At 51.8% G+C, this 26,056-nt stretch overlaps 1 protein-coding gene across 2 annotated transcripts in view; it reads left to right on the top strand.

The window, feature by feature from the left end:
• The first annotated feature begins 18,636 nt into the window (after positions 1–18,636).
• The window catches only part of PLS3 (plastin 3), a 31,438-nt gene continuing 24,018 nt past the window's right edge, over positions 18,637–26,056 (top strand). Inside the window, exon 1 of one of the 2 annotated variants that reach the window (XM_026716641.2) lies at positions 18,637–18,750. The gene's annotated coding sequence lies outside the window, so the exon portion shown is untranslated. The remainder of the gene's footprint in view (positions 18,751–26,056) is intronic. The other variant, XM_087941197.1, reaches the window with a different exon arrangement.

Genomic DNA, 26,056 nt, shown 5'->3' with positions numbered 1-26,056 from the left:
TCCCTCCTCCATCAGCGGGTGGGGCCCCCAAAGGGCCCTTTCAGCAGGACCACAAACTCTTCCTCCTTCTCACCTTGGTTTGAGAGCCATGGGGCTTTAGCAACTGGGGCAGACCACCTGCCTCAGCCCCCCCCCCCCAGCATCCCGGAAGGAGGATCGGGCATTGCCTGTGAGCCGCCACCAGGGGGCAGCAGCTGCCAGCTGTCTTCCTAGCCTTTTTTTTTTTTCTGCCAGCTGTTCTGCTCCAGGCAGAAACTTTTCCACTTGCAAAATAATAATAATAATAATAATAATAATAATAATAATAATAATAATAATAATAATAATAATAATAATAATAGGAAAAAACCCTCACATTTCTCTCCCCCACAATGTCTGCAGCGCCTCAGGATTCCAACCTGTGAGTTGCACATTCTGTTGTGGGGAAAAGAAAGACAAGCGGCCCTTGTGAGAGAAACGGGGCCGTGTGTTCTGACCGGCCTTTGCGTTATTATTCCCTTTTGGCACGCGGTTATTAAGAGTTGAACGTCGGTGAACCAGTGAAGCCTTTTTAAAAGAAGCCTCAAACTCCTTGGGGATTCTCTGATGCCTCCTGCAGGGGGGAGGGGGGGGAGTCTGTGTGTGTGTGTGTGTGTGTGTGTGTGTGTGTGTGTGCGTGCGTGTGCGTGCGCACCGAGCAGCCTTTGCTTCCCTGGCTGCTCCGTTAAATGGTCCAGAAGAAGGCGGAAGCATCTTCTCTGCCAGCCTTCCTGCTCACAGGCTCTTCCCAAGCAGCCAAAGAGAGGCTTTCGTCAAGATGTAGCTCGCTCGGCTGGCAGCCACCTAGCGCTGCCATCTGTCAAACACCTGGCAAGCAAACGGAAGATGCGCGTAGCCGAGGCTGGTCCCTCCCACCTCCCTGCGAGAGAAGACGCTGCAAAGCTCCCCGGCTCTAATGGCTGCCTTTCTCACAGGAAGCTCCACCGCCTGGAAAGGCCCACGAGGCCCACAGAAATGCCAGCCAGCCACCTTCTCTGCTCCCCCTCCCCCTTCGCCTCGCTCGCTTCCTCTCACATTTCCAGCCTGCCCTTTCTTTTCTCAAGCTCATGGAAAGGGTGGCAAGGTTAAAGCCCCCCCCTCAAAGCTTTCCATCTGCAGGGGGGAATTGGGTGGGTGGGTGGGTGTGTCATGAAGGAATTGGTGGGAGGAGAACCCAGTGCCCTTCTCAGGGGAAAATGACACCCAATCTAAGGGAGTCTTCAGACATCTCACATGTTTCCAACACCCGTTTCTACCAATGACTCAATTCTGCCCTGGGGTTTTTCAAGTCGGTTCTTGCTGCTTGGAAGAACCTAAAGCTGCTGTAAAGCTTCGTGCCTCCACCTCGCTCCCTGTTCACTCTGCTAGGAAGCTGGTTTTGCTCCTAATCCGACCTGACCCTCCATCCCCTGGGACCTTCCGATAAACCTTCTTCCCCAAGTTGGGTCCGTTCGGTGTGGGGAATCAGCCCAGGGACACAGCCCAGGCCACACCACTCTGGAGGACAAACTTTAGTGCCCTCACCGGGGAGGAATGCGGTTTTCTTTGGGACAGGCGAGGCTGCTGCACCCCGGCTGACTCGCTATTCAGACAGTAACAAGGAGCCAGTGAAATCTCTCCGTCTCCATCTTCAAGCAGATGCTTTAGGGCAGGGCGTGGAACGGTGGCCCTGTTGGAACTCTGGGAGTTGAAGTCCACGAGTTGTGGAGGCCCCATGGTTCCCTGCCTCTGCTCGAGGGGGTCACGAGGGATTGATTAGGTGCCACCAAATGGGTGTTGATCTCTACCAGCCACGTAGAGACATTTTCTCCAGGGGGAGCTCTCCCTAGATCTTGTCACCCAAGTTTTCAGACTGTAGTCCATCTCCTGGGAGCCAGACTCGCCATGAGATCATCTTATCTTCTTTTAAAGTCCTGTGAGGAAACGTTGGTCCCTACAGTTCCAGGTTTCACTGCCCTAGGAGAAGATTATCTTCCTTTCACCTTGTATCTCCTGCCCATAGTGGGAAGATCTCCTTTCATCCCCCTCTTGGCCAGGTTCTCGTCCGTTCTTTACTCTCAAACGTTCTACGCATAATGCGGTGCTTCCCAACCTCAGCCATTTTAACAGGGGTGGACTTCAATTCCCGGAATATCCCAGCCATTTCTGGGGGTTGAAGTCCACACATCCTAAACTGGCTGAAGTTGAGAAGCCCTGGGAAAAGGAACCCTCTGGCTAGAGGTCTCAGCTGCACGAAGAGATGCAGCCATCCAAATAATTATTCACAGAAACTCACTTCTCATGGTTGCAAAACAAGACTTATGTTTCTCCCTTGGCGTCTCTGGTCGCTCAGACCAACCCAGGCATCACCAGGGTGCCCATGAAGGGAGCAGATTTTTGCTTCCAAAGTGTTCCAGTTGACGTTGGCTTCAACAGAAGCTGCCCAGGTGTTTTTGACCCCATTGATGGACACCCAACTCCCAACGGGGAGGGATTCTTTGCAGCTCATCATGGCCTGTGGAGTCGAAAGCATTTTGGTGTCAGCCCCAAAGGTGGGCATCCACTGCTTCCCCTTGCCCCTCTTTAGGAAGCCCCCCCCGTGTGTGCCCTCCTTCTCTGCCAGACACCCAGGCACTGCTACTTTTCTGCTACCAGCCTTGTCAACGTCTCCTTGAAATTTCATGTGCACATTTGCCCCCTGACTTAACAGTGAATAAACTAGAACAACTCTTGGTAGAAAGCAGCTCAATTCAACTTCAGTGACATCCGTCCTTTAACATTAATGAAGGAAACATAACACTAAATGAAGTATCTGACAACTGAGATGTAAAGTTCTGTCTGGATGATTTGTCAATCTTTCATTTGTTACTAAGGCTTCATCTATCTTCCTTCCTTCCTTCCTTCCTTCCTTCCTTCCTTCCTTCCTTCCTTCCTTCCTTCCTTCCTTCCCACCTTCCTTCCTTCCCACCTCAGCGTAGGTGTGGATCTCCTTGTCTATTCTGAAGACCAGCCTGGTGTCATTTAAGAGAAGTGCTTGAGCTGTTTTGAACAGGCCTCTTGCTGTTGGTTCGAGCTGCATGTTCCTCCCATCTTGATAAACAAGCGCCTGTTGCAAGATGTGTTTTCGTTTTGAAATCAAGGCTCACAACAGCTGTCCATCCACTTGCCAACAATGCTTGTCTGCTTTTAGAAATTGGGGCACGCTTCCTCTATTGTTACAGATATTCCTCCTCCTTTTTGGTAACTTACACTTTTGGAGAGTTTGTGGGCAGGAAGTGGCCACCGTTCATTCTCTCTGCTACCTTTAATATGCTTTTCTAAAAAGAAAAAAAGGCTTCCTTTGGAAGAAGAGATGATAATTGCAGGGGAGAGCACAGCCATGCAACAGTGGCAGAGACACAATATAGAGGGGTTGTCCTCCGTGTGTGTCATACGGGTTAAGATGGTGGCCAGTGATGCTCCCAGAAAAGGGGCAGGGTTGTGACTATACCGCCACAGCTGCCATGTTGAATTTTGTTGACAAACACACACAATCCACAGAGGCATCTGCAAACACCTCCTGGCGTTGTGCTAAAGCTTGTTTTTGTCCTTATTCTACTTAGCTTTCTTTTCCCCCTAGGAATTCTGAACCCCGTTTAGAACAAAGTTGGCTATGAGAAATGCTCAGTCCTTGGTGCCCCCTGGCATTGTGCATGCCGCTTTCTTGGAAGTCGGTGGCACTGCCCGCCTGCCCCTTTTGCCTTCTAATTCTCCCCAAGGAAAACACCTTCCCAGGCCCCTAGGCCAGCCCTTACAGCCTCGCTTACCCCGCTACAGCCCCACAACCCCCGTTGTGCAGGACAACGTCTGGGCCTGCCACGCACCCAGGGACTCACCTTCCGGAGCAGAGCCCAAGAGGTGGAGTCTCTGGGGCTACCTGAAATCCCACCTTTTGCACTTTTCCCCCCTGATCCTTCTGGAGAGCAGCTTCCCATGAAAAGAAAGTAAAACCTGGGGTGAGCTGACCCACCTGATTGTTTACTTGGCATAGAGCTAAGCCAGGAGTAGAAGAATAAAATAAATTGCAGTCCCTTGTCCGCTCTGGAGCTCAGACCATTAATCTGGCTGCAAGCTGGAAATTATTTGCACTCCATTTACCTGCATGCTTCACTTATTGAATGATAAGGTTTGCTCTGGGCATCCTTCAGAATAATTTAAAAGTACAATCTTGCTGCAATCTTTCTCTTTCTTGGCTTGGCTAATTTCTTTTCGACTTGCTCTTCGTTCAATTGGACCTGAAGCTCCTTCCAATCGCCATCAATTCCTGCTGGTTTCAGGGTCACCTCCGTGGAGATGCCTTCAACCAATGTGAGGATGTGGTTTGCTGTCACCTTCTTTCCAGGAGAGTTTAAATGTCTCAGTCTGCTTTAGAAGGAGGGATGTCCCAACTGGATGCTGAAGCAACCTGTCTGTGCAGCTTCTCCACCCAGGGAAGATCAGCCCAGCGGGATGACACGCGGATGTTGCAACACCTGGACCTGGGAGGAATTCGTGTGGGCGTCGATCATGCTGCCTTCGTGCGCCCTCAATGTGATCTGAACCAAGTTTTGCAACGGCAACATCAACTCTGTCACACCACGCTGGAAGAGCTGCAATCGGTGGGGTTTCAGATTCCTGGCCTGCTCAAAGTCACCAGCTGGGAAAAAAGCCACCACCAATGGCCTCCCAGTATGAGTTTCAGGGCGGTGCTTGAATGCTCCGGTCCAATCCAATCTTTACTCCTATTTTTTTGCTAAAGAATTCCAGATGCACCACTAGATGGCAGCCATGGGCACCTCTGTCCCTCTAGGCTGCCCTCCGCAGCTGCGAACAGGAACCGTTCTTAAGAGCAGGCGTGCAAGGAATGGAACTCAGGGCGTGTGAAAAAGATGTGCTTCTGATGTGACGCATTCTCAGGTATTTTGGCTGCTTTTTCTAGTTCGCATATTGATCCTTCAGCCAACAAACAGCTCTAAAGTTTACATTTCTGGCCTGAAAAACTCTCGAAAGTTAAAATCTCACACCATTCCCGCCCCCCGCAACCCCCCCGGCAGAAGTTGACTGGAAGAGTCTTCCCTCTTGACGCTTGGGGTCTCGCCTCTAGCAGCCAACTGGAGGACGCTTTCAGACCCCCATGGACCCCCTCCCCCCCCGTGGTTTATTTATGCCCTCGGCTTTTAGTCCATTAGGTCTCCATTAAATCCTCTCAGACCAGAGAGGCTGAAAGCTGGATCGGCTCAGAGATTTGACAGTGAGGCTATGCAGCCAGCAAGCGCCGGCAGATAAAGAGAGAGAGGAGGGGGAGGTTGCAGGGGGGGGCAGCAGCCGGCAAGGGGGACAAAGGGCTCCGCTTTCTTTTCAGAGAACAGAGGCAGAAAATGGAGCCTTCTTTTAAAAACAAAAACTCCACAGCCTCTGGGTTTTTTTTATTTTTATTTTTAGAATATGCCACCTCACCAGAGGCAGAATTGTGGGCTGGTGCTTTTCGGGCTTTGTCCTCTGCTGGAGACGGATGCCAGCTGGGCTGAGGCCGGCAAGACAGAAACACCCCAGTGCCCCTCCCAGGCGGGGGAGCTAAAACGGGAGGTGGTATTTAGACCCAGAACCTCTTGAGGGAACCGGGGCTAAAAATCTCCCAGTTCTGCCCAGGAATCGAACCACCAAGGCTGAGAAGACTGTTGCCAAAATGGGGCGCAAATCTTGAAACTCAGAAGGAGGAGGGGGAGGAGGGGGAGGAGGAGAGCAAACCCCAACTGGATCAGGATGGAGCCTTTTCTGCTTCTGCACAAATTCTGTTTGGGCAGAAAACAAGGAAGGGAAACGGAAGGGAGCGTCACGGAAAAGGGCAGGGCCAGCTGGCAGGAGCAACGGCCCATCCTGCGGCAACCCTGTGTTGCAGTTCCCAGTTGGGTCAGGTGGAAAAGAGGATGCTCTGAGAAATCAGAGGCCAAGAGACGTTGCCTCAGAGCTTCGTGGATTTAGCAAGGCTCCAGAGGAAGCGATTTCCCGTAAGCCTTGCTTGGGTCACTCAGTTTTTCTCGCGTCTGAAAGAAATCTTCAGGAGATCACAGAGATTCATCAAGAGAGCCCGAAAGGCTATGTTTCAAAACCTCTACACTCTGGGCCTCTGAAGTGTTGTCATCTTCTGACAGTGCAAACCCTGAAAAACAGCATTTCCGGCCAGTTTGTAAGACGAAAACAGGCTTAAACTGGCTGCCAAACGATGCAAAGTCCTTCTTTTCAATGACAGTGCCAATGACCCAGGGGTGGGATGCTACCAGTTCGCACTTATTTGCTAGAACTGGTTGTTAACATTCTAAGCAGTTCGGAGAACCGGTTGTTAGGAGGAATTACTGGGTTAATCCTGTAAGGAAGGCAGGAAGGAAACATTCTGGGGTTGCTTACAGAAACTGCCTCTCCGTTAACCCTTATTACGTTCTTGGCAGGACTAGACTTCCTGTCTCTGGAACCTCTCTGGAGGTTTTTTCCCCTCCTTTGCTGGTACTTTGCTTGGGTGGAGGGACCCTTCAAAGTTACAATGGCACTGAAAAAAGTGACGTATGACCATTTTTCACACTTATGACTGTTGCAGCATCTCCACAGTCATGAGAGGCCAGGCAAGGAGATGCATTCCTCGATGTGAGTGATATTGAGTTGGCCATGTCCACCCAGTCACATGACCACCAAGCCACGCCCACCAACTAAGCCACGCCCACAGAACCAGTTGTAAAAAATTTGAATTTGAATCCCACCCCTGCAATGACCCCCCCACAAATTCCTAGCTGTGTATCACAGCTCCCCCTCACCCCACCTGAAACGACACACACACACACACACACACACACACACACACCAGTATCCAAACTGGCCCCCACCCTGACTTCCCCAGGGTGGATTGTTGAGGTTCAGAACAGAAGAGTTCACCCCAGAACAGCCAAACCCCACCATTTAAATTTGAACCTCCAGCTCTGCAGAGCCCCGGTTGGTTTCACAGCCCGAAATAGCACAGGGAGAGACATACCCCCGGGACCCCTCCCCTCGAGGCCCTGGGCCTTTTGCAGAGGCACCAGCTGAGCTGGAGGTCCCCCAACCTGAACGTTTTCATTCAGGGCCCAAAGCTCGCCTGCTGCTATATTTGAAGACATCTGGCTGGGGTCCGAAGGCCGTTCTTAAGCACAAAAGGCTGAGTGCCAATTTGAGAGGTAAGAATTTCTTCTCATCTCCCCAAACCACAGCCCGGAAGGAAGGGTTTAAATTCGGCTCTTTTGAGGCCGCCTCAAGAAACTCTGCCTCCTAGTTCTGCACAGTTCCAAAATAAAGAGCTCTATGCAGAGCCTCTCTTAGCCCCGCCGTTTGGGTATCCTGCCCTCCTCCATTCGGTAGCAACACAGGTGGATCTGGCCCCTCCTTGCCAGGGCCCTGGCTGGGGAAGGTGGCCGGCCCCCTCCTCATCTCAAGGAGGCCTCGAAAGGGGAAGGGCTAGATGTCCTTGGATGGGCCCCAGGGTTCTGCTTGTTGTGGAAGGGAGCTGAACGAGGGGCAGCCACAGGATCTTCAGCTGAGCCCCCCCGCAAATGGAACCAAGATTCATGGTGAAACTGAATAGTCTCATAGAGATCTTTTGCAAGCATTTATTTGAGATATTTCTGATAAGAAGGGGAACTCTAGGCGCACCAAACAGTGAAAAATCACCACCCCAAACCGTGAGTGATTCGGGGGGAAGAGAAAAGGCTGCTTTCTCCAAAGTTCTGCAGGTGTCCATGAAGGTGAGGACTTCTCAAAAGCCACCTGTGATGTTGACACACCACCACCGGTTTCTTCCTCAGGTGCCACGAGCACAACCGACCCCGCACCAGGGCAAGGCTTGGCACCGGAGGGTGGTGGAGCTTCTGTGGTGCTCCAGGGGCGGAGATGCATCCATGATGTTATTCCAGAGAGGTCCAAGAAGGTCTTGGAGGCAGCTTTGACTCTGAGGGGGAAGCAGGAGCCATCAGCGGAAGTGGGGCCTGCTGGGCTTCCTCCTTCCGCAGCGAGACCCAAAGCCGAGAGGCCTCTGGACGCTCCCAGGCTCACTTTGCAAACACTTTTGAGGGCAGCAAAGGAGGAAATTAGACATCTTTGTGGTTCAGGAGGGAACGTTTCTCCGGGGCAGTTATTTCAAAACCATTTTAGGTATATTTAGCTTTGTCTTCGGTAGGAGCTTTCAGCCTCCTATTGATTCACGGGAGGTGTATTTGGAAGGCTTCATCGGATGCCTTTCAGCCTCCCTCTCAAAGACTTCTCCGCTTTGGGAAGGCAAAGTTTCTCTGGAAAACAGAATGTGAATATGCAGGAGCACCTCCTCCTCCTCCTCCTCCTCCTCCTCCACCCACCATCTCCCTGAACTCCTACATGCTAGAAAGGGGGATGTTTGAGTATGAAAAGGACCAACATGGGCACTGGGAGGGATGTGAAACTCTCGGTCGCTTTCCATTCCCCTCAAGGTCTGTGCGAGCATTAAGTCTCCGGTAGAAAAACCGGCCATGTTCCTTAGTTCGCATCTGTTCAAAGGGGAAAGGAGCCCACACGTTGAAGGCATGCAGCCCAAACATCTGGCACTGAATTCAGTTTCATCTGCCTGGATTTCCCCCGGCTCCCCTTCCTCCCCTACCAGACACCAGTGCTGATGTCCAGAGGAATTTCAGGGCCGGAGAGGGGGGTTAAGGCCCCCTCCCGTTCGAAATGGCCTCTAGATCCGGTCCGAACCGGCAGAATCCCACCGCTGCTGCTGCATGATAGCCCCCTTCAGGAGGTCACAGGGAAGGGAGCCAAGACATGAGCCCCCCCACCATTCCAGAGTGTGGGATGCAGAAGATTCTGGAGGGAGGAGGGGGCTCTGCAAGGTGCCTAGGGGTGGGGTGGGGGCAGCCGCCCTCTTCCTTCTCTGCCCTTGGAGGCTGCAAGCGAAGGGCTGCCCCAAAGCCAGAAGGAACCGCAGGAATGCAGTTCTGGCTCCGAAGGGGAGCCGGGGAGGAATGCCTGGCAGTTGGAAATTGTAAGCCTGCCCTGCAAGCAGGAGGGAGCGAAGGAGGGATCCCTTCGTCCTTCTGGGGAGGAAGCAGATCCCAGGGAGCTGGGGTGCAGGCTCAGGAGGGTGAAGCGGGAGAGGGGCACGCTCTACGGAGGGCAGTGCAATTGCTTTCCTCCCCGGTTGCAGGGGGATTTGGCTTCAGGGTTCAAGCAGGTCTTCCCTTGCTTGGGAAGACAGGCTGACCTGGTGCCTTGGCTGTCAGTGCTGAGGAAGGTCCGAAAGAACCTCCAGCAAAGATCCAGAGAAACTGGTCCAGACTCAGGTGGCAACAGAGTCTGAACCAGATCAGGGAGGGAAGGGAAGCCTCCTGCCCGGGGGAGAGGGAGAGAACTGGGATGTTGGCCTTATAGACAAGGGTCTCCAACCATGGCCACCGGCTGAGGAATTCTGGGAGTTGAAGTCCACACGTCGTACAGTGGCCAAGGTTTGGAGGCCCTTGTGGTAAAAGGAGGCTGCTGTGCAGGGGTGGGATTAAATTTTTTGTAACAACTGGTTCTGTGGGTGTGGCTAGGTGGGTGTGGTTAGGTGGGCATGGCTTCTTCTTCTTTTTTGGTACCACACCCTCCTCCCCATTTTGGGGGCCTCTTGGGCCTCAGGGAAGCTTCCTGGGTGAAGCAGTAAGTAAGCAAGGGGAACCCAGGTACAGCTGATAATAGGAACAGCTGATCGTCAGGAGAGAGAGAGCGAGAGAGAGAAAGAAATACCTTGAGGAGTGACTGGGCGGGGAAGAACACAGTCAGCGATGTTGGGCATGTGCAATATGTCAGCTCTGAGATTCAGCTGCCAAGACTGTTATAAAGAATGAAAGGGGGGGTGGAGGAGTTGGAAAGTTCACGATTATTTCGTATGTTGCATTAAAAAATCCCAGCTGCAGTTAATTGGTTCTCGTGATTAACGAAGTGTAAGAAGTGGGAGGAGAGAAGGTGGATTTTGTGAAACGGGCAGAAAATGACTTTCAGTTTGGAAATTCCATAGATGTACCAGAGGCGTTCCTAATAAACCGGTTGGAGATTATAGTTGTCTGGGAGCGGTTGATTACCGTGGACAATTTCTGGGTGCCTCACACAACAAGGACTGACTGGGTGGGGAGGGGAGGGGCGGGTAGAGAGGGGCGGGGCCAGCCAGGGACACAATTTGCCCGTTCTCCGAAGTGTGCAGAATCATAACAGCCGGTTCTATAGAACCGGTCCGAACCAGTAGAGCCCCACCGCTGCTGCTGCACGATAGCACCCTTCGGGAGGTCACAGGGAAGAGAGCCAAGAAATGGGGTCCACCACCATTCCAGAGTGCGGGATGCAGACGAATGGACTGAAGTCATCCTTCCCAGTCTCCCAAACATGGTTTTGCTTGGAGACCCAGGCAGCATGGAGCCTGTTAGATAATTGTGTAACCTCGTGGAATGACATAAAAGCGGCAAACCCCTCCCCCAGCCATAATCCCTCTTTCTCCAAGCTTCCAGATCAGTTGGGACACCAGCGACGAGGCTCTGGAAGTTCAACTCATGGGAGTTGTAGTCCCCATAAGGATTTCCACGCAAGTCCATCCCTCCGTTGATCTGGAAAAGGAATTCTGGGCTAAGCGGGCCTTTCCTTCATGCATATGTTGTCTGTTTTCTGGCTTTTTCTTTGAAACGGAGTCCAAAATGTTTTTTAAAAAGCTTCCTTTCATGTGATGTGAGTGCTACAGGGATGAATTTTCCAGAAGGACAAGAAAACAGAAAAACAAGAGAGAGAGAAAGATGCTAAAAAGAAATCAACCACAGACAAAGACTCTTTAATATAAAAAGGCCCCAGAAGAGGCTATTTTTTCTCGTAGCTTTAGTCTCCCTGCTTTTCTGATGGAATTAATTTACAAAGTTAAAAAAAAAAGTATTGAATGGGTGACTGTAAAATTTCAGTTTACTTGATACTCATATGATTAAAGATTAAAGCAGCCAAATGAAATGGAAATTAAAGAAATGTGGTAAAGGATGGAGAATGGAATTTGAGTTAAAAATTATTCCAGCGGCTTAGCTTATGTCAGAGCAGACAAAAGCAAAGGGTTTCTGTTTTTATTGCCCCTGGTATACAATTTGCGGGGAGTGGGTGTGTATGTGCACATGTGTGTGTCAGCAGTGAAACTGAACAGCAGTTAAACAAGCAAAATCTTTTAACCACCAGCCTCGTAAGTTATTCTCCCCCAATAAAATTCAGGTTGGAGTCTGGGTTTTCTGTAACTCACAGCTGAAATGATCAGCAGGCTTGTTATCTGTCTGAATTCGTACAATGTGTTTAACCGGGTGAGTTGTAAACCTGATGGCCTGCATTACACAACAGGTTGGTGTTGGTCAGTTGCTCTTTTGAGGAGCTAAGTGTGTTGCAAGCGACGGCTCAGGCCAGCAACCACTTTTCCATCCAGCTGCCCAGCCTCTCCAGGAAGGAAAACTACAAAGAGGACCAGGCTGTCCCCCACTATGTATTTATTGTGCATATATTATTTATTGGGTTGATATCTATCTCCAGAAAGGTGGATACACCGCTCTCTTAGCAAAGAATATTTACTTTGCTCTTCCCCCAATTCTGAAAAAAAGAAAGAAAAGAAAATGACTACAAAAGCTCTTAAGAGCTGGAAACAAAGAAGTAGATCTAAAATATGGAAGTAAAATATGGAACTAAAAAAGTTGTGAGCTTCCCAATTCACTGCTTGTTCCCAATATGTGTTAAAAATAAGACTGGCTCTGCCAGAGTTTCAATATCTTGATGTGAGCATTAATTCCATTCAGGGCTAATAGAGGAAGCCCTGAGTAAACAGAGATTGGACTAAGCGCTGATCTTGATGAAATTTTGCCTAATAGCCATAGCAGTAGCACTTAAGACGTATACATCACTTCGCGGTGCTTTAAGTGGTTTACAGAGTCAGCCCTTTGCCCCCAACAATCTGGCTTCTCATTTGACCCACCTCGGAAGGACGGAAGGCAGAGTCCACCTTGAGCAGGTGAGAATCGAACTGTTGAATTGCTGGCAGCTGGCAGTCAGCAAAAGTAGCCTGCAGTGCCGCATTCTAACCAGTGCACCACCAGGGCTCTTGCTGAAAATCCAGCAGTAGGCCACGTTCTAGATCAGTGGTTCCCAGCCCTTCCCGTTCTACAGACTGGCAGTGGTGGCCGGCTGTGGTGGGGGAAAGGGAAGGGGTTCACGCCCATCACTTGCACGGCCCTGTTCCCAGTGGGCCACAAACTGGTACCAGTCCATAAACTGGAGGTTGGGGCCCCCTGTTGTAGATGGTTCATATCTTGCTGCAATTCAAAGTCTCTTAGGAGGTGCCAAAGGGTGCAGTACAATCTCAGTTGTAAAAATACGAACATTATAGGATGAGACAGACAAACACAAACCAAGGGGTGCAGGAAACCATTTCCTTGCTGAATGAATTCGGTTTCCAGCCTCTTCCTGAAGGCTGACGAAGAAGCAGCCAGATCTTCAAGGGAAAGTCAGTGCTACGACAAAAAAAATCAGCCCTGCCTCCTGTCAGGTCCCCTGGAGTGTGGGACCCCCCCCACTGCTCTTGTCCCTACACCACCAAAGTGGACTTCTTAGCCTCCTGATAAAGGCAAGTCTTGGAATATTTATTTCTGTGAAAAAGTCCCAATTCAGGTTTCAGAGGAGCTTCTCCACCTTGGGAGAGACGGCCCAGTTCCCCTCGGATGGCCTTGACCTTGGGAAAAACAGAACAATGGCAACAGCTGAAACAGCTACCTCTTTTTCTCGTGGTTGTCATGAATTTCCACCGCATTTATCAAATGCTTTTTGTGTGTTAATAAGATGGGGAAGTCCGGCGTTTCCCCCGCAGCCTCTTTTACTTCTCCGTCTCTGCTCTAATGCTCTCCTTTCACTTGGCTGGTTCCCTTGCCTGAAGACAGACCCAACTGGGGGCATTTTGCAAATCACATCAAAAACAGGGAGAGGCAATTCCAAAGTAAAGTCGAAGACACATTTTCTATTTTTATGAAAGCAAAATTTGTGAAAAACGAGCACAAACCCGAAGGTTAGTTTTGATGGCAAGATACGAGAACAATTCACAACATCTTCTTTGACAAGCTTTATTCTCTTAATTCACCGGTCATACAGACAGCCTAAGTCAGGGGTCCCCAAATTTGGCAACTTTAAGACTTGTGGACTTCAACTCTCTGGCTGGCTGGAGAATTCTGCAAGTTGAAGTCCACAAGTTGCCAAGTTTGGGGGCCCCTGGCCTAAGTGGAGTTGCGAGAGGGAGCCCCGATCTCACACAGACCAGGAAATCGGGTTCAGGAAAGGGGTTCCCTCTTTATTCTCCAGATGTTCCATGTGTTAATCCTAATGAGGTCTTTGGTGCTGGCTTTGGAGATGACGATTGCTGCCTCAAGAAGCAGAGGCACCCAGAGGCATCCATGGGGGCCCCCTTGCCCGTGGCAATCATTCTGCAGAGTTGGCCAAGGGTTTGAGTATTGCAAGAGGAGTCGCAGGCTTTCCTCCCCTTCTTTTGCAATGTGGGTGCTGGGGAGGAAGTCCTCTGGCTGGGCTCACATATAGATTGACACAAAAGTGCAAATCATGGATGCCTAGGAATGAAATTTGTGGACAAGAAAAGTAACAAGCATGTAAACATTAAACTGTGGGGAGGGAGAGAAAACTAAAAATGAATCGCTACAGGTAATTCATTCCAGAGATGGGTTTTCCAAGATTAATAATCCAACTCAACCATTTCCTATGTTGTTGCTTTTAGACATGTTGTACCAAAACTTCCAGAATTTTGAGACGCCTCCAGCTCCTCCATTTTCAAGAGGGTTCTGGGGTTCAGTCCAAGTTGAAACCAAAGTTCTGAAACAGCTTTACTGCTCAAGAGTGCCTTGACTTGTCCAAGTTCAGCCTGAATTTGATGTTCTTCATCCATCCAACGCGGTTTCTGATCTGCCAGGACCCCTAAGATGGACATTCCCTCTCTCCAGCTCCTAACATGGGTCATCCCATGGAATCCACTGATCTGAAGTGGTACCAAAAGGGATCTAGAGAATTCCTATCCTCCAGAAAACCTGGAGTTGAGAGCAACTGGACAGCAGGGCACCCGACCTAAGAACAGACTCCTGGGCCATCGCAGGAAGCTCTGCTGATGGGCTCGGACGATTTGTTTTTGCTCGCTCCTCCTAGGGGGAACCGAGAGGGTGGCAGCGAAAGCTCCGAGCTTTCATGGTCACGGGACCCAAGGTGGTCGGGAGAGATGCGCCTTGCTCTCAGAAGCTCACGAAGGCTATGCGTGTCGTCCTTGTTCTTCCTCTGGCCATTATCATTGGCTGATGGCAATCGCTGTTCCTTGATAAGAAATCAGACCCAGCTTGGATCCCGATGTTTTTCTGATGTGTCACAAAACTCTTGCAGCAAGAATGAGCGGCTTTAACTTTGCATATCACCCGCTTTATTCACATCTTCTATCTCTCTCTCTCTCTCTCTGTTAACACAGCCGTTGGGCAACGTTCTGGGGTGAGGGGGAAGCACCCAAACCACATCCTCCAGTTTTGTCTCTTTTCATCACCTTTTAAGTACATTTCTTGAGGCCCCAGGAAGTGGGAAGGCCTGCGACACAAATCAGATGTGGAAGGTGATTTGATACTGTATTATCAGCCTGTCGTAGGCAGAAGTCAGCCTCAATTCAAAGAAAGGGGTCAAAGATCACCACACCCTCCTCTCCCCCTACCAACCCTATCAAGCCCGTGGTAGAGGGAGGAGCAAAAATCAAGGCTTCCCCCCGACAAGGCCTAAAAATGATTCACTGATGGTGGCCATTGTTTACCAGGCTTGTGACCACGGGGAGGGCTAGGCTGCAACCGGGAATTTGAGCCTTCCGGTACAATGTACCAGCGCTGTATCTGGGGGAGGAGGTGAGTCCCAGATAAAGTCCTGGCTCCTCAGAAAGGAATCCTAGAAGAGTCTCTCAGTTTGGAGAAAATGAACTTGCAATTATGCGACTCCAGAAAAAAACGCAACCTATGTTTTCATTTCTGCTTAAACTTAGAACTCTTTGCCTCCCTTCCACGTTTAAAGAAGACGATGCACAAACAGGACCTCCAGCTGGCTAATATCAGTGGAGGACTCAACCGTTTGACAAATCATCAAGAGAAAATATCTACAGATCGTCTTAAAGCCCAAATACAGAACTCTCTTATTGGTTCCTAATCTCTTTTTAATAATTGATCTTAGTATTTGTCTTCCGTTTGTTGACATTCTCTTCTCCTGTCCCCATTTCTAGCAGAGCCATTTGGATACTGTTTTATTTTCTCCTGGTGGGTTGCTTTTGTAGCTTTGCTATTTCTTTTTCTTACTAAAGGCCCTTTAAAAAAAGCACTTTTAAGATGGCAGCTGGACTTTGTAAGCCCTTCCGCAGCTGCCCCTGGCCTGCAGCCCCTCTTCAGCCCAGCCTTGGTCTCCAGTGGAGATCTTGGAGGGTCCTGGGCCCATATTTTTCCTGGCCACGTTTTCTCTGCTGCTGCTTTGGACTTTTTTTCATTCCGCTGGGTCCCCGGAGGGCCCCAACTTTCCCCTCCCTGACCCCGGCTTTTCTGCCCCCCCAACAGCTGCTGAGCAAGTGGCTCCTTGCCTGCTGTCAAGGCCCCTTGCCCAGCTGTCAAGGGACTCGTGCGGCGTTAGAAGAGAGAGGAAACCCCAACATTTGTTTCAGGAACACAAGACGCTTGATGGCATGAAATCTGTTTTTGGCCTGGAATCCCGCTGTCTGGCGAACACACACCCAGCATGGCTCTGCACCATCAGGGGCGCCAGGGTGCCAGCAGGATGTGGTCCCGAGGTGGCAGTCCCAGTGGTGGGATCAAAGCTCTCCCTGGTTTGTGGGGCATCGGACTGTTTTTGATGGTGTCCTGCACGAGCTCCAGCTTTCCTGGGTGAGCTCGGCCCCTGGACCAGTTGAGCAGGTGCACCCAGGGGTGGGATTCTACCAGTTCGCACCTATTCGCTAGACCCGGTTGTTAACATTCTAGGCGGGTTGGAGAACCGGTTGTTAGAACGAATTACTGGCCTAATCTTGTAATAACATGACCCGCAAGCCATGTCCACCCAGTCACATGACCACCAAGCCACACCCACCACCTAAGTCACGCCCACAGAACCGGTTGTTAAACCTTTGAATCCCACCCCTGGGTGCACCCACCAATCATGGCTTATGGAATGATTGCCTTTGAGCCCCCCTGGTTTATGGGATGGACAGGCCCGAAGTGAAAGGCAACGGGCCCCCCTCACAGGGGAAGGAGCCCCCAAGGATAAGCAGGAGGGTCTTGGGGGAAAACCACGGTCCGAGCAGCAACCGCTTCCAATCAGGCCAGGCCACCGAACTTCAGAGAAGGCAAATGGGTGGGAGGGAAATGCTGGGGGTCTCTAAGGGGCACCTGGGAATCTCCAGATCTGCTGGATCTGCAACTTGTCGGAGCTCCCAGTGACCAGCTAGGCGAGGGACCCACGGGACATTCCGAATTCAGACCAGGTTGCTTGTGGTTCCACGTGAAGGACAATCCGAGCGTTTTTGAAGGACTCCCGGAGGGCTTTTGCTGCGTTTTTAGCCTGGGCCGTCTGTTTGGTTTAACCTTTTAAAGCTGTTTTTAAGCTTCCTCTCCTTTCCCGCCCCACGCAGTGTCTACTGGGGTTGGCGGCCAATACTTTTAAATAAATAAAGGAGATTTTTGCTTTAGTTTGTTTTTGTGAGAGCCGATTCAACCGGCGGTCCTGGGTTTTGCATGCACAGAAAGTTTCCCTTAGAGTCAGTTGGGCCTGGAGGCAGGCAGGAAGTCCCACCTGAGCAGAAAATAACAGCTGCCCCGAGGTTGGGTTGAAAACCAGAACGGAGGAAAGCTGAAAAACAACAACAAACCTTCTTCCCCTTCTGCAGACCCCACTCCAGTTAGGTCTTCCTTCAGAAAAGCAGCTGACAATCCTGGGCACGCAAGCCAGGATGGTTTGCTCCAGAGCTCTGCACATCCTGGGTGGAGACCAGGCGCTGACAGCCGGACAGGCCCGCGACAGCCTCGCCCCCTGGCTCTGCTCCTGGTGAAGTGTGTGTGGGGGGGAACATTTCCCAGCGTGCAAAATCCAGGGCTCTTCACTTGGCTACAAAACCCGACGTTCCAATCCCCGACAACATTTCTAGCTTTAAATAAGGTCCCCTTGCTTGGTGGTGCCTGGCTAGGACAGGGGTCTCCATCCTTGGCCCCTTTAAGCCTGGGGGACTCCGACTCCCAGCATGCCCCAGCCAGCTTTGCTTTGACCCCGGGGCTGTCCGACCTGTGTTAAAGCAAGGCTGGCTGGGGAATTCTGGGAGTTGGAGTCCTCCAGGCTTAAAGGGGCCAAAGTTGGAGAGCCCTAAACTAGGATGTTCCTCACTCACCTTTTCCAAAGAGGTTTTTTTTTTAATCCCACGTAGAAGCATCTCAAGATGGTGACTGGATCTAACCCTCCTCCCCCCTCCTCCTTGATCCACCACAACGGCCCTGTTAGGCGGGTTGGGCTGAGAGGGAGGGACGGGGCCCAGCTGGTTTTTCATGCCTAAGGGGAGAACTCACACCTCCCATTTCGCACCTGATGCTTCCACCACTAGACCCAGCTACCTGTTTTCTGGCACCTCCAACCCTTGTTCCTAGGATAATTCCATTGTTTAGGTCTTTGAATGCGCGACTTGACCCAAGTAAGGCAGCTCAGCTTGGTAATCTTGGGTCCCAGGGCTTATTTCTGGCTTGGGGGCGTTTAAAGCTTGTTTCTTATTTTTACACACACACCTACACACACACCCCTACCGTGCAGGCCCGTCCATAAGGACCCCATCCTGGAACGGGTTGATCTGGAAGAAGGAGTAGATGCCCCTTGAAGGTGCATCAAACCAGGGTCCACTTAAGGCAGCCTTCCATGCCAATCCAGGGGCGGCTCTCTTGGCGACAAGGGCCACCCACGGAGCCGGGCCTCCTGTTTGATGCCAGGAGACCATGATTCTCCAAGAAGGGCTCCGTTGGGTCCCTTTGCTAACCGTGGGTGGCCCTTCACGAGAAGGAAATCGATGGAGCGTTTGGATAGAAGAAGCGGGACAGAGAAAGGGGCGCAAAGTGAACCAACAGAGCCGCCTGGGAAGAGCGCAGGGACCGGACACTCTGAGGGGCTTCCGAGCAGCCCCGGCCCTTCCTAACAGGGGGAGGGCAGCGCTGGGGGGTGGGGGGGGGGGGGGAGATCCCTCCCCACCCTCTCCTGCCACCCGCGGGCGCAGTGCTGGGCGAACTGGGCGCAAACCGGCCAGCATCGCAGGCAGCCCGGAGATCGGCGCCCCCGCTCAGCTGGGCCGAGCCCCCCGGTTGGGGGGTCACGTCCCCCAAGCCATGCTGGTCACTCCCTCCAGCCCAGGCGGCAGGACCCCCCAGCCCGGGCAGGGCGCTCCAGCGGCAGAGCAGCCCAGCCGGCGCGGCAGCCCCACCCCAGCAGCATCGGGGGGCTGCTCCTCGCCCTGTGCCCGCCCCCGGCCTTGACGGGCGGCGGCTGGGCCAATGGCACCGGACGGGCGGGGCGGGGGGCTCGGGCGGGGCGGCGCGCGGTGCCAGCCCGAGCGGAGGAGCCGCGGCCAGCGAGCGAGCGAGCAGCGGGCGAGCAGCCGGAGGGCGGAGCGGCCGAGCCGTGAGTGGCGCAGCGGCGGGGCGGGGGCTCTGGCGGGGCGAGCTGGGGCCGCGGCCGGGGGCCCGGGAGGACGATCGGAAGAGGCCGGTCCCGGCTCGGGCCGGGCGCTCCGAAGGGAGCGGGCCGCAGCGCCCGGGGAGCCTCCAGGTGGAGGAGCAGTCTACCTCTGCCGGGACCCAACGCCCCCCGCCCAGGCGGGTCCCGGGGAGACGGAGCGGGCTGGCGGCGGCCGCTGGGGCGCGCGGGCTGCGGGCGGCGGGGGGGAGGCAGGCTGAGACCCGGGGAAAGCCCGCCCGCCCGGCCGCCCGCGCCCTCCCTCCTCCGGGCATCTCGGCGGCTCCTCCACTGTCCCGGCCTGTCTCGGCCGTCGCCGGGTCTCCCAATCCCCCCGCGGGTACCGGGGAGAACTCCGGCGGGCCGGTCGAAAGTTTCCAGCGGGGCTGCGGGTCCCTCGCCAAAGCGCCCCGTGGGTTGGGGGCTGTTTGGGGGCTGCTGGGGGGCGCGGGGGCTTGGCGCCCGGTTTCCGGAGGCGCCTGGCCTTTTCAGAGCCGCTTAGTGGGGGAGCGGGGGGGGGCTCTGCATGCACCGGGCTCCCCCTTTCCAGGAGGCCTCTGCACGTGGGTCCCGCGGCCCCACCCGGCGCTGAACACGAGGAGACGCTGCTCTCGCCTTTCTCGAGGCTCAGGGATGCGGGGAAGGCTCAGTCCGGAGCTCTGGCATCTGGCTCGCCCATCGGGGCAAAGGGACCAGCACAAAACACGGTCCTCCCCCTCCCCCCTTAAGCACTTTGCTTTCCAAAACCCAGGAGTCGCCCCCAGAGCCGCCTTAAAGGCTTGGCAAAGGATGCCCCAGACTCTGCCCCCCTGGTTCCTGGTGCCCCGTCATCCATCTCCCCCCTCTCTCTCTCCTGCACCCCAACAGCTGGGCTCCCCATGGCTCCCGCCAGGGCCTCTCCCTGCTGGCATCGCATTCAGGGCTGGGGTGAGCCTCACCCCTTGAACAAAAGCCCAGAGTCACTTCCATGGGCCACAAAACTCCCCTCCCCATCCCCCCAAAGCCCAAGGACCCCTCAAAGTTGGAGGCTCCTGGGTGGGGTTTCTGCAGCCCTCCCTGCAGCTGGGTGTCTCCCCTGAGCTCCCGCTTGGGGGGCTGGGGCTGGAGAAGGTGGGCCAGTTGCCCCACCAGGGCTCTATTCTTGTGGCCCCTGACGCTGGGGCCTTCAACTCCCAGAATGCCGCAGCCAGCTACAGGACATCCTCAGCTAGGGCATTCTGGGAATTGAAGTCCTCCTGTCTCACGGTTGCTGTGGTTGAGCCTCCCTGCTCTGATGAATCCCCTCCTTCTTTTTCTGATGCCAGAAGCCCCCGTTCTGGTTCGAGGGTCAGGCGCCCCGGCTGGCTTTGGGGAGGTGGAGGGGTCCTTGCTGGCATCCCCAGGGCATCCTCTTCAATGGGTTGATTCAGGCTGAGCGGGGAGGTCCCCAGGCCAGGCCCTCCCATTGAGCCTGGCCAGAGAAGAGCTCTCCTGCAGAGGAGGGGGAAGGGCTGCTGGGTGGGGGGGGGGGCAGCAGAGGGGGGAGCCCCGGTGGGCACCCCGGGCACAATCCATGTGCCGAGAAGCAGGCGAAGGCGGCCCTGAGCATTTGGATCAAGCAGAAGAGGTTTTTCCGGTAGCTCCTTTCGTTTTCTTTACGGTTCCAATTTATATAACTGCCCATCGCAGGTTTATGACTCTGGGCAGCTGACAAGCCATTTCTCTTCTCTCTGCTTGGCTCCGTGCCAGCTTCAGCTTTTCGGTCAAGCCCCCAAACGCAAAAAAGAGTTTCGGAGATCCTGGGAGCCAAAGCACTGAAGGAGGGGCGGGGGGGACGGGGGGGAGTTAGGGCCACTCAGGCTCCCGAGACACAGATGCAGCCCAGCCTCCAAAATCAAAGCCAAATCTTCTCCTTTAGCAGAGGGGAAAATTCTGCTTCAGGAAACGGAGTTCTGGTTTTACTCTCCCCTTAAGTTGTTCCCTCCCTAAAAATATTATCGATAACTCCCGAAGCAAGTGGGGCTGAATAGCCGGAGCAGACTACGGTTGTTAATCTATTGCATAATCCCTGTGGAATGTGGAGGGTATTGTTTTCTGTTTTTATTCTTTTCTGTGGATGAAAAGAAGCTGTTCAGTACAAGAGACGCCTCCAAATTTACCTTCTGGGAGAAGTAAGTGTGGGAAACGGAGCACAGGACATATTTAAAAAGGGATTTTGATGGCTGCCTTTTTAAAAATTATTATTATCAAATAGCTGTAGGATTCACCATACTGACCCCTGCTCCCCACATGGCTCCCTCCCGATGGGCTAGACTACAAGGCCAATCCTGCCAACCGGTTGGGGATGATGGGGCCTTAGCCTGACACCCTGGGAGGCTGGGAAGGCTGGCCAGGGAAGGAAAAAGGCCGCTTTCCTGATGAAGAGGATTCTGGCAGCCCCACAGCAGGCCAACCACTTTCATTAAGGGAAGCTTTCGTAAAAGCTCTGCCTTTTAATAAAATTAGCTTGCGACAGAGCTGCCAGTCCTCGTGAACCCTGGCTAGCTCCGGGTCTCCTCCTGCAGGCCTTGTTTTGGGAGGTATTTGGGGAAGAGAGTAAACTTGCTGAAGGTTAGAACTTTGGGGTGAAGTAAAAAGGCCTTCGGGCTCCAGAAAAGCATCTGGGATACCCAGGAGTCTCTTGGGGAAGGTTGGCCCCTAAACAAGCTTTGGGTTGTGCTGGAGAATCTGTCATTCACCTTCCAATAATGGATTTTACTTGCAAACAGGCCTGGCAAAGTTCCCCTGGGTGGAGGAAGAGTTTGGGAGGGACCAACATGGCAGAATTTGGGCATTGCTGCCAAGCTGCCCTGTCCATTTGAATTGGGGGGTGAGCCCAGCCACAGCCGTTTGCAGCCTTCTCTTATGGCTGGACGCTATGCATGACCTTACTGGGGGTTTGTTCAGCGCAGTTTGAAGCGTGATCCCAGGGAGCGCAGGCAACTTCCGAGAGAATCTGAGTTGCCACAGATGGGATCGCTGAAAAAGCCAGGGACGCATATTCTGAGTGAGCATTGTGGCTGAATTCATGTGCGTGACAGAAAAATGAAGGAGCCCTGGAAAATCTGATCTTTTGCGCCCGGTTAGAAAAATGTCAGGGTCAAGGTGGAACACATGATAGAGTTGTTTAAAATGAGGCTGCCAATGTTGCGTTGCAGTTGGGTTCCAGCATCTTCTCGGAGGAGATTTTTGGCTGCCCTCGTCTGTCACCTGGAGAAGCAGCTTCCGGGGGACTTTCTGGCTATAAGCCGGTGGAAAGGGTACGTCACTCTCCCTCCCTCACCCATTCGGGGTTATTTCTCTTCCCTTACCCGCTGACCATCTTTTCTTCTGCCTGTGCCGAATCTGTCAGTGCAGTCCTATATATTACTCGCGAACAAGGCTCTTCAATTCAGTGGGGTTTACTTCCAGAAAACTTTTGGAAGATCGCTCAGAGACCAGTCTGACAAATTGCTTACTTTATTATTTGCGTATTGCTGTATTTGTGTTTTTGGGAAACATAGTAGTAAAAAAAATTGCTTATTTGCCAGAATTACTTCTGACTTGGTACTTCAAACTGATGGTCTTGTTGGGGCTTCTTTGGTCTTGTGATTACTGCAACATTGTCATAGCAAAGATGCTTTGTTTTTATATAGTTCCTCATTCCTTGCTGATGTGAAGCAGATGTGGAATATTTGGGGGATGTTAGAAATGCAGTTAAGGCTGAGTCTGATCTTGCAGATGTTGGAGGAGAGTCTCTGAAAATACCAAAGGGTGGGTTATTTTAGAGTGAGTTGTCTTAGCTATTATCTTCCATCTCTCAAATAATGTATCCCTTGCTCATATCCCAGTTATGGCTCAAAATGCTCTTGTACACGTGTCTTTGCTGATTCACCGGTCACCTGGATAATGTCCTGGAAAGGCCTAATGAAGGTGGCACAACAACATGTGTTTATTTTTGATTTCTCTTGGGAGGTGAGAGATTACAAAAACCACAAGTTGGGGAAAAGGCAAGGGAAAAACCCAAAGTAAGCCAGACACTTCACTCAGGAGGTCCACCTAGCTGGCTGAGGAATTCTGGGAGTTGAAATCCACAAGTCTTAAAGTTACCAGGTTTGAACACCCCTGATTTAAATTGTCTCCTTTCACAGTTCTATAGAAATGCTCTTGGTTGGTTTTCCTTCCTTCCTTCCTTCCTTCCTTCCTTCCTTCCTTCCTTCCTTCCTTCCTTCCTTCCTTCCTTCCATCCATCCATCCATCCATCCGTTGCTTTGTTGGCAAAATCTGCATTTTCCTACTGCTTGATTCATGCTGCTTAGGCCCTTGGATATGAAGGCAAAATTAAAGCTTCCTTTCCCCCTGCCTCTAGTTGTGATGGGAGTTGTAGTCCAGCCAATCTGGGGAGGGGCCAGTTTCAATAGATGATGAATAGGCAGATTGATGCTAGATACTACATTTGCAAGCCAGTAGCTGCAAAAAACCTCCACTTCCTTTGCCGTTATTAATGCAACAGCATCACCTCAAACATGTTTCTGCAGCCTGCTTTAATTCTTCCTCTGGTGCAGACATTCTGGATTTCCTGTTATCTCTGACCCTTCACCTACTGGATATTAGGGTATATCCACTTCGACTATGGGAAGCCAGCCAGATACCAGTAATAGATCATCTTTGCCTTTACTTGCCTTAAGTGGCAGTTGTGATGGAGGGTGTAGAAAGTGTGCTTATAACATATTTTAACTGGTGCTTCGACTGTGCACCGAATTTGCTTTGCAAGGGTTGAAGGTTTCCTGACAAAGGAGGCCAAGCGGGGTTTCTTTCAACGTCTCTTCCTGTCCTCTTGACAGGGCAAGTCTGGCAGAGCTGATGGCTGCAGCAGCTGGCAGAAGATGAGGGGGGGAGGGGGGGGCAGGATATGAACATTGTAGTCAGCTGACCCAGCCACAGAATCTGCAATTAGGCAAATGCCATCCAGCTCTCTTTTAGGCACATGCAATGTTTGCTTTAAATATATATATATATATGTATACATATATATACATATATACATATATATACATATATATACATATATACATATATACATATGTACATATATATATGATGAACACAATACAGAAGCCAGATGATGGCAGATGAGATTCTGCCGAAACGTCGCTACAACTTTAAAAGCACAACTACAATTACGTGGGAAAATACCCGAACAAAGCTGAATACCATACATGTAAGTACCCGCGAAAACTTAAGAAATATATATATATATATTTGCTCTGCACGGATTATAGATGTAGACTCTGCACCTTCTTTCTGAAATTGTGGGAGTTGAATTATTCAAAACGGGCACTCTTTTCAAAATTACAAGGCGGTTTTAGGCAAGGCGTTGATGCTGGCCTCACTCAATTTGGAACGCAGTCGTCCCTCTGAATGGGCAGCCTGCAGGTGTAACCCAGTGATAAGGGATGGATTTTGCAAGAAAAAGTGCTCAGGAGATTGCAGCCAACATGGAGGTGCCTGCACGCATTGTTCTCCCCAGGGGAAGTACAAATTAAACCAAGTCCTTCTCCAATGTGCCTGCTTTCTTTTATTCTTTTCGACGGGGTGTGATTTGAAACCAGAGGCATGGCTTGGTGGAATTTATTTTCAGGAGCTTTGCCCTGCATCTGTCCAAACAGTCGCTCCTCCGAGCAGCCTTGTGGGACAATATTAGCTCCCCACAGCAGTTGTCGAGGCAGATTCTTTTTAAGCCCTCAACCCCACAGGGTAGGAAAGATGCCCCGAAGACCCCACACCCCTTGCAACAAGTGTTCACGCAAAGCAAAGTCTCTCTCTTCCCTACCACAAATGTTGCCAGCAGCTGCTGGGGACACACTTGTGTGCAAAAGAAAACAGCCACATGGCTCTTGGTTGCACTGCACACTCTTGCAACGTACTAAGATATTTACTCAACACTTTTACTCAACCTTTCAGAAACATAAGTATTCTATTTTATTTGTTAAATTTCTAACCCCTTCTCACCTAAATGATTCTGAGCAGGTTTGTATCATAATAAAAATCAAACAAATACACGAATAGGAGCGTAGATGACAAGCAGAACCGATACCTTAAAAATGACAAGTTAGACACAAAAAAGCAGAGTTACCAATTCAGAAAGCAAAAAAGTAACCAAAAAGGAAATGTTGCTCCTATGTAGGAAGACAAATTGATATTTTTTTTTTCTATCTATAAAGTAGCACTTGTTTTGCCTCCTCCTCTTCCTCCTCCTCCTCCTCTTTACACCAGAGCTTCCTTTTGCTACTTTTTATTCATTCTTTCCTTCCTTTCCTATCAAAACAAACCTGTTCCAGTCCTATGCTTAAGCTGAGAAAAATCCAGGGACTGCGAAGCTTGAAAGAGTGAAGTGGGTGCCTTGGGGAGAAAAACAGCCGCCCCCAAGTTCCTAGATTCGGCTGCTTTCAAGAGGGACCTCCTACTTCAAGGGCCCCCAAATAACCCCATGCGCCAATGATGGGCCTGCGAGGCAGCTGCTCTGCCCCAGCAGATGTTCTGTGGGTCTCACTTTGCTACACTGGGGCTGAGTGACATCCACAGGCCTCTGTGGGCAGCCTTGGGGGATGCATTCATGAGGATCGTAGCCGTCTGTGGTCTTTGGGGAGGGTGAGCTTCCTCCCTTAGGGCACCTGGTACGGCGGAGGCCTTTTCGCCCCTACGAGAGCCTTGGCCGCTCCCCTTAATGGCTTGGCCAGAGACTCCTGCTGTGATTCCAGCCCTGACCTCCACCTTTGATCTGGCTTCCTGCTTGCATTCCTTTCTCGAAATGCACAAATGCTGAGCTCATTCTGGGAAGTGGCTCTTTGGGCAGCTGGAAAACTCCTCAAGAGGCCACGAAAGGCCAAGACTGCCGCTCGCTCAGGGTTGGGCCTCTCCAGAGCCTCCATCCCCTGGTGCTCCCCAGACAGGGCGAACACGGCTCCCCGTCAGCTCCAGTCAAAACGGTGGGGGGGGGGGGTGCCGCCTGGCCTCCCTGCTAGTCTTCCCCGAAATGCTTGACGCTTCACAAAATACGCAGGGACAGCATTTTACAGGCAAGCCAGATTAAAAGATGGTCACCCTGAGAAGCAAATAGGAAGGAGCATCGCCGTTGCTGTTATTGTGGTCGTTTTGATACTGGTGACTGTCGCGCTGAGGGATCCAGATGGATGCATTTGCAGCGGCTGGTCTCCCTGGGTCATGCACGCACACATGGCATTGAATCCTCTTT

Source organism: Pseudonaja textilis, chromosome 12, assembly GCF_049901715.1.
Source record: "Pseudonaja textilis isolate UNSWEBS1 chromosome 12, rPseTex1.2, whole genome shotgun sequence".
Classification (NCBI taxonomy): Eukaryota; Metazoa; Chordata; class Lepidosauria; order Squamata; family Elapidae; genus Pseudonaja; species Pseudonaja textilis.
Note: the sequence above shows the minus strand (reverse complement) of the source record. Positions and strands in the feature narration are given on the sequence as shown.